General features: G+C 52.1%; 1 protein-coding gene across 6 annotated transcripts in view; it reads left to right on the top strand.

The window, feature by feature from the left end:
• The first annotated feature begins 5,629 nt into the window (after nt 1–5,629).
• Nucleotides 5,630–8,123, top strand: part of HIPK2 (homeodomain interacting protein kinase 2) — a 246,202-nt gene continuing 243,708 nt past the window's right edge. For 2 of the 6 annotated variants that reach the window (XM_027770511.1, XM_027770506.1), the window contains exons 1-2: nt 5,631–6,611; nt 7,229–7,364. The gene's annotated coding sequence lies outside the window, so the exon portion shown is untranslated. Of the gene's footprint in view, nt 6,612–7,228; nt 7,365–8,123 lie in introns of all 6 variants that reach the window. The other 4 variants (XM_027770509.1, XM_027770508.1, XM_027770507.1 and 1 more) reach the window with 4 other exon arrangements.

The following is an 8,123-nucleotide window of genomic DNA, read 5'->3' as shown; positions in this document are numbered from 1 at the left end:
AAATATCTTTTTCCCCCCAAAAAAAAAAAAAAAAAAAAAAAGGAGAGAGACTGGAGTAGGAATTCCCATTAAGAAGAATAATAGTAATGTGCAGCAGTCCACGTGGGTGGTGGGGGAGCTGACCCAGGTATTGGTAGTGGAAACAGAGACAAGCAGGAGGGTGGTAAGAGACCTCATGAAAAGCAAAAGGCAAAATGGAACATGGCCATTGACCTGCAGTGGCTCAGGAGGCTGAAGGCCTAGGGAGGCTGGTGGTTCTTTCTTTCTTTCTTTCTTTCTTTCTTTCTTTCTTTCTTTCTTTCTTTCTTTCTTTCTTTACTTTAATTCCCTAGAGGATGCATGCCCTTGCCAGAGAGACAGACAGACGGAAGGAAAGTGAGAAAGTACCCTCCATGGAGAATGACCATGCTGCAACAATTCCTTCTCCTCCACTTCTTTTTTCTGAATTTTGGTCACACACATACTACGTGGGTCCCCTGGGTCCAGTACTTGAACCGTATAGCCAGCCATGTGGGATCCTGCCACCTTAACCACCATGCCACTGCTGGCCCAGTGACTCTTTAAGAGAAACAACATTGGAAGGATGTTTTAGTCCGTTTTTCTGTTGCCGATAACTGAATGCCACAGAATGGGTAATTTATAAAGAGCAGAGGTTTATTTAGCTCACGGTTTTGGAGAGTTGAGGTTAAGAGGCCACATCTGGTAAGGGTCTGGTAGCTGGTGGGGACTCTACAGAGTCCTGCAGTGGTACGGGTCATCGCATGGCGAGAGAGTGATGGCATGTGTGTCTCCCTCTTACAGGATTCAGCCGGGAGGGCTGCACCTTGATGACTTTATCTAATCCTAATTACTGCACAAAGCTACGCTGCTTAATGCCATAGCTGGAGTCAGTTTCACCCCCAACACCATTACAGTGGCAGTTAGATTTCTAACACATGGACTTGGGGGGGGGCACACTCAAATGGTAGCAGAGGGGATGAGCACTATTGGGCAGGGGGTCTGGACATAGGTGGAAATGTGGGACCGGAGGTCAAGAGTTCACGCCAATAGCAGCCTCAGTGATGCAGAGATGAGCCGGCAGAGAGACAAGAGATCTCAGACAGAGCCAGGAAATCAAGGAGGGGTAAGAGGAGGACACAGCCTGCTAAAGGCCTGGGACTCCCCCCTCGGAGTCCCATCTGTCAGGCACTACGCTTCTCCCTCCACGCCAGTGGCCACTGAATTCTTCCTGTTACTCTGTCCCCTAGGGATTATTTGAAAATGCAGATCCCCAGGAGCTGTCATTCCCAGAGATTCCTCAGTCAGGAAAAGTGGGATTCTGCTTGAGCGGTCTGTGTTTTAGAAAGCCCTTGTGGGATTTTAATGCAAGTGGCCCAAAGGCCCCAGTTTGCTGTGTACTCCTGGCCCGTGTGGTCTCGCTGCCTCCTCTGGGTGAGCCGCCGCCCTACACTCATGACTCAACACTCTCCACTGCCCATTAACGCTCCTGGCCACGCTCCAGCCCCGTACACCCACCTGGCAACCGAGCATCCCTATCTGAATATCTCGCAGGGATCTTGAGCTCAACATGTTCGAAACTGAACTCATTTGCTCCCCACACCTGGTGCATGCAGAGTACAGCACACGTTCTCAGCCTAGCAATCGCGCTCCGGCGTCCTTCCAGACCACAGCCTCGGCCTCGCTCTGCGTGAGGAGCAATGTTCTGACTTACAAACCCCAGACGCACAGGTCTTTCTGTTTTATTTGCGGTTCCCTGCTAGAATTCAGTGCTGGGCACAGACCTGCCGTCTGCTACCCCCGGTGCACCCCGCGCCAGCTGTCCCTCGGTGCTACCTTTTGACCACATGCATCCTTTTTATTTATTTATTACTCTTTTTATTTCAGCTCATGGGACGGTGCTCCTTCCTCGGCGGGTTCCTTTGAACTCAAGCTCCTTAGCCGGGGCAGTGGCTTATTCCCGTGTGTGCTCCAGCCTCCGCGGCAGAATCGAGCACATGGTAGGCAGTTACGGTTCAAGAACTGAATTTCTTGGTGAGACAGAGAAGGAATGGGCGGAAGAGTTGAAAGAAACTTCGGAAGTCCGTGAGCAGGGGAGAGTGATTTCAGAATGACATGACTGTCGGCGCCTCAGTGAAGTCTGCGGAGACACCGAGCAGGGGGGCGTCGGGGAGGGGACTTGTTGTGGCACCTAAGAAGTCACCGACAAACTCGCAGCAGAGTCACTGCTGAGAGCTCGTTGCCATGAGGGTCACCCGCCTCCCCAGGGAGTGCCACCTAAGAGCAAGCTCTTTTTTTTTTGAGAGGATTTTTTGCTATAGGGTACATGCCAGAAAAACAGAGAGAGACAGACAGGCAGAACGCGAGAAATCACCCCCCTTCCTGGGGGAATGGCCACACCGCAATCCCTTCTCCTCCATTCTCCTCTCGGGATCTTGGGCACGCACACACACGTGCCTGGCGTGAATTCAAGCCACCGGGTCCGGGACTCAAACCACGGTCGACTACATGGGAGTCCAACGACATAGCCATTATGCTAACTGCTGGTCCCGGGGCAAGCTCTTTCATGTCGCTGGGAAGAAACCTTGCAGTTAAACTTGGCAGAGACCAGGAAGGCACCTGTCCGCCGATTAATCACTGAGTGAGGCTTAACAGGACCCATAGGCTTTTATTTTTAATAAAGAAATCTTTTATTTAACTTTATTTATCCATTTATTTATTTATTCCAATTTGACCAGACAGGGACAGCGTGAAAGAGACAGAGAGATAGAGAAAGTGAAAAAGCAAGATGCCAGGTCTGGGACCTGAACTGCAGTCGGCCATATGGGAGTCCAGCGCCCTTAACCACTATGCCACCTGCCGGCCCCAGGACCCACCAGCTTTTAAAAGAGCCCCTACACACAGCCTTCTTCCGCCCCCACGCCAAGCTTCTCTCTGCTCCATTCCTGCCTAGTTTGCCCAGGCTCAGCCTAGACAGCATGTCAGGCACACCAAGCTATTACCCATCTCCCCACCAGCACAGAAACTCCTCTGCGGGGCTGGCTTGCTTCTCGAAACTGCTTCTCATGCAAAATCCATTTCAATCTCCCATTCCTACAATCTCCAGCGAAATTGCCCTACCTTCTGTGTTTCTGCATTATAGCTGCTTCTTCATCCCCAGGCCGATTGCGTTTGAGGTGGGGCGAGGGGGGATAACTCCTTTCTGCTGAGTGCTGTTACGGCATCACCGTGCCTCCCCTGCACCCCCTGTTCTGGTATCTGATCATTTTTTCTTCTCAGAGCAGAGGCAGAGAGTACATGGCGTTTCCCTATTCCCCTGACTTGCCGGTGTAATTCTCCAAGACTGCCATTTCCACAATCAGATCCCTGCCGAGCCTCGCCCTGCCTTTGGCCCCCAAAGCCATAGCTTCTAGTGTTTTCATTTGAATGCAATGTCTACTGTTTCAAATTCTCAGACAGTGCCCTGTCTTGTCACTGGAGCTTTTAGGTAAGAAGTCCTTAGTCCTTAAACACTGCTCTGTTACAAAATGTATCATTGAAGAGGATCAAAGGTTTAAAGCAGAAATACAAAGTAATTTCTTTTTTTATTATTTCTTTATTCTATTAATTATTATTATTATTTATTGTTTTTTAACTTGACCAAAGAGACAGAGAGACAGAGTGAGAGAAGGGAAAAGTGAGAAAGCCAGGCCCAGGACTCAAACCATCATCAGCCACATGGGAGTCCAGAACCTTAACCATCACACCACCTGCTGGCCCTACAAAGTAATTTCTTAAAAATAACTAAAACAAAAATAGGTCTATATTACGACTCATTAAGAAGCAGAATGGGGCCAGCAGGTGGCACGGTGGTTAAGGGTGCTGGACTCCCACATGGCCGACCGCAGTTTGAGTACCAGACCTAGCAGCTTGCTTTCTGACTTTCTCTCTTTCTGTCCCTCTCTGGTCAAATGAAAAATAAATATATAAAGTTAGATGAAATAATTCTTTAAAAAAAAAAAACAATTATAGGAAAAGAAAGAAGAGGGAGAAGAAAAAGAGAATGTGTGGAAAAGATAGAAGGATCCAGAGAAAAAGGACATGAGCCCCCACACCAGCAGAGAAAGGTAAAGACGGAGCCCCACGCCCACACGAGTATTCCCCAGAGCGTAGCACCTCCACCTTGCGGCCTTGCACACGCTGTCATGTGCATTTTCACATCCATAGGCAAGAGTGAGGAAAGCCCCTTCGGGATGTGCCCTGTGAGCCCAGGACACTCTACACAAGGCCCGAGCTTTCTCACGTGTCCTCTACTCTGCCCGAGAAAGGTCAGACTTGGCCGCGTGACAGAAACTCAGCTAAGAAGAGGTAAGTGGCAGGGGTGACACGAGTCCTTCCCAGCCTTCTTGCCTTTATCTTTGTTTCTCCAGCACCCTGAAGCAAAACAGTCTCTTGGCCACCCAGAGTTCCACGTACTGTAGAACTCTGACTCGATAAAGCGAGTTAATGTTTGACTTCTTGGAACACTAGGCGCTGATGTGTTTATTAAATGAGTCAAGTACACGCATGCTATCTCTACCCAAACCGACAGCTCCGGGCCCTCACTGTGGCAGCCCTGTACCTGGCCGTGCTCTCTGCCTACAATGCCCTCTAGTGCCCTCTTCTGGCCTGCCCATCACTCCCATCCTAGACCCTTCACCTCCCGACACACTGCATGCATTCTTTCAGGCAGAATGGAAGGAGCCTCCCAGTCCCTCCCCAGTTAGACTCCATCATCGTAAGTCACCACCGTTAACTCCTGCTGCCCAGGCCAATGGATGTCTTTTTGTTTCTGTCTTCTGTGACTTCCCAGCAGCACATGGCACTGGGTGGCCCAGTCTTCCCTTGACTGGTGTTCTCTCCCCTGGGAAGCTGAGTACCACCCTGTGCTGGTTGTCTCCTCTGCCCTCTCCTCCCAAGGAGAGTGCCTTTTCCTCTTTCCCGCCTCCCAAGGCCACAGCTCAGGCCCTTTTTCTCGCTCTCCTTTAGCGGCATTTCACCGCTAGTTTATGCCCTGGCCCTGCTTGGCTGCAGTCACTGGGACGGACGCAATCAGGCACACTCGGTCTGCCAATTATGTAAGAAAAAGCTAAATCGATGTCAACAGTACGTGTCATCCACGTGAGACCAGTACGTTAGCTCAGCGTCATGGTTTTCCTGAAGTCTGGCATTACGCAGGCACAGCTTCAGCCAAGGTGGTCTGCAGTGGAGGAGGTGGGTGGCTTCACCTTGTTCTCCTTTCTTGGGATTCCATTTCCTTGCCCAAGATGGTTCTCTTCCTATGGGGGAAGTCCACCCCCAAAGGTTTCAGTTGACGCAAGTGATCTTCATTTCAATTCGTGTTTTATGAGGGGCTTAAAGAATGTCTTTATTTTTTTTTCTTTAATTTTTGGTATGTTCATTCTCCAGAAAGAGACAGAGAGAGGGAAGGGAGGAAGCACCACCCCCACACCCCACGGGAAAGGGGCAAGCCACAATCCCTTCTCTTTCGTCTTCCTTCCTTTCAGAATTTTGGGCATGTATGCACACAGACCTGGCGTGTTTCTCCACCCACTGGGTCAGTACCTGAACCACGTGGTTGGCCGTGTGGGATCCAGCTGCCTTAACCACCAGGCCACGAAGCCAGCTCACAACACTCGCAGCTAGACAGCAGCTGGGACAGTCGGAGGCAACTGCTAATCACTGATCAGGGCAGAGTCCAGGGCAGCCAAACAAGGGTGCTTTTGGAAGCCGACGGGAGGGCAAGGCAAAACCCAGTGGGGCCGATCACAGGGAGGTGTCTGAAATAGTAACAACCACCTTTCATTGAACCCCAACTATGGACCAGCGCGCGATACAAACTCTCTCATCTAGCCCCACCTCAGGAGCTGCGGAGAGGACTGTGAGTTTGTGTGAGTTCTTAGTGTTATGCTAGTCACAGGTGAGTGTGCAAGAAACGACAGCCACCGTCCATTCTTAATTACCGGTGCGGTACCTAACAGACATAGGCCAGGCGGTGTGCGGCGGCTGAGAAACAATGCCGGGCAAGAGGAGCACGGTTTCTGCCCTCACCAAGCTTCCAAGCCAGAAGGGTACTGTCCAACGTGGTGGCCACTAGCCAGGTGTGGCTATGAGTGTTAAAGTGGATGAAAACATAAAGTGAAGTTCAGTTAGTCACGTCGGCCACCTCTTGTGTTTAACAGCCATAGGGGCTTCTAAGACATCGGTGCAGAACATCCTGCTGACCAGTACTGGCCAGGGGCAGAGAGGTCACAGGTAATCATATACCTGCATCACGAAGGCTGTGGGAGAATTCACAGTGCAGTCGTACTATTGTCTTCTCGTTATCCTCGCGAGGTGGAAACCGAGGCTCAGAGATCAAGCCATCTGACCGGTCGCACAGCTGCTGAGTGGAGGAGCTGGGATTCGATCCCAGGTCTGTCCACTGCCATGCTGCCCCTGGCACAGAGAGAATCTGGTTAAACAGAGAAGATGGAGAAGGTGGGAAAGTGGCAGCGTGGGCACAGATACAAAGGCACGGATGGGCAAGGCTGGCAGAGGACCTCGAGGAAACCAGTCCGGCTGGAGAGGCAGTGATTGCTGAACTCATCGGAAAGGTAAGTTGAGACCTGCCTGCCTTGAGTAAAAGCCAAGGAGCTAGATAATGTAGCCCAGCTGCAGAAACTGCGTGGAAGTGGGTAAGCAGAAGCATGGCATAGTCAGAGCACGTGCTGTGACCATGGGGCAGGGCCAGAGCGAGGGGGGCCAGCTAAGGATTGCAGGGAGCGTAGAGAACAGGGAATGAGTGACTCGTGCCAAGAGTGGGAGCTCCAGGGCAGTCCTAAGAATCGATCCTGTGTGATATTGGGCAGGAGACTCTCTCTCTGGGTCTCATTTCTTCAACTCTAAAAAGGCAGGGCTGGCCTAGATGACCTCTGAGGTCTCCTCTAGCAACGGTAGTCGGGGATTCTGCAAATGCAGGGGGTCAGTCTAAGAGAGCTGGAAGTGCAGTATTGACTGTGGAGACGGGAGGATGGGGACCCCAGAGAGCATCCTGAGATGAAGGGGGACGATGTGCCCTGACAAAACACCTTGGGGGAAGCGTGCAAAAGGGCGCGTCCTTTTTAAAAACATTTGTGTGTGTGTGTGAGTGTGTGTGGTGGGAAGTGGGAGAGGGTATGCAGGTTGGGGAGATAAGAAATAGTGAAAAAAAATCATGACTTTGTTTTTAAAGGAAGTTGTATGGTGGGAGAGATGGTTGCTATACACCCCCAGAAGACAGCCTTTGACCTTCTGACCCGACCCACAGTAAGGAAACGCTTGGCCTCAGGGTCCACTGTGCTTGTCCAGCGTAGATGGCCGAACACAAGGTTTGTGGAACAGCGGGTGCCTTTCCTACGGGCAATGGCATCTCCTATGTTCTATGGGGCTCTGTCTCATTGGTTTAAGAGCTGGTTGCCATCCACCGGATTTATTCGATGCTCTGTTCATGTGTCACGCCCCACGGTTTCCATAACGCTGCGGAAGAGGAAACGCAACAAGTCTTCCTAACTTGGAGCTGATGGCGGGGCATCCCATCCAGACCTGCACGAGGGGCTGGAAGAGTCTGGAGCCGGGGACTTTGCAGAAGACTGGGCTGAGTCCTGGATGGAGAGGCTGGGGAGGCAGGGCCTGGGAAGGGGACCGTGTGAACCTCCCATTCGGGAGGAGGAGGAGGCCCCCACCCTCTGCCCCCAGGGCAGTGTAGACGCCAGGAGGCGAAAATCAGGGTGGCCTGGAAACTGGGGTCCCACTGTAATTCCGCGACCCCGCCCCCCAGCCCGGGCTGGTTTTTGAGGCGTGTGCGGAATGGCTCCGGGATCTCTGACCTCGCTCGGGTCTGGGAGGCTCCTCTACTCGCTCACCCTCCGGGGAGGGCCGGCGCCCACGCCTTCATTCATTCATTCCACTCCCATCTCCGCGAGCGCCAACCCGCTGCGAGCTGGGCGCGACACTTGGCCAGCCGAGTGCTCGCTTCCTCGTCGAGTCCCCTCCCCGCCCGGCACGCGCGCGCACACTCACTCACACGCACACACACACGCACGCACACACAAAGTTCTAGTCGCCACCTCTGCCGGCCGGGGCTCCGG

Source organism: Tupaia chinensis, unplaced genomic scaffold, assembly GCF_000334495.1.
Source record: "Tupaia chinensis unplaced genomic scaffold, TupChi_1.0 Scaffold000140_1, whole genome shotgun sequence".
Lineage (NCBI taxonomy): Eukaryota > Metazoa > Chordata > Mammalia > Scandentia > Tupaiidae > Tupaia > Tupaia belangeri.
This window is presented reverse-complemented; position numbering and strand designations above follow the sequence as displayed.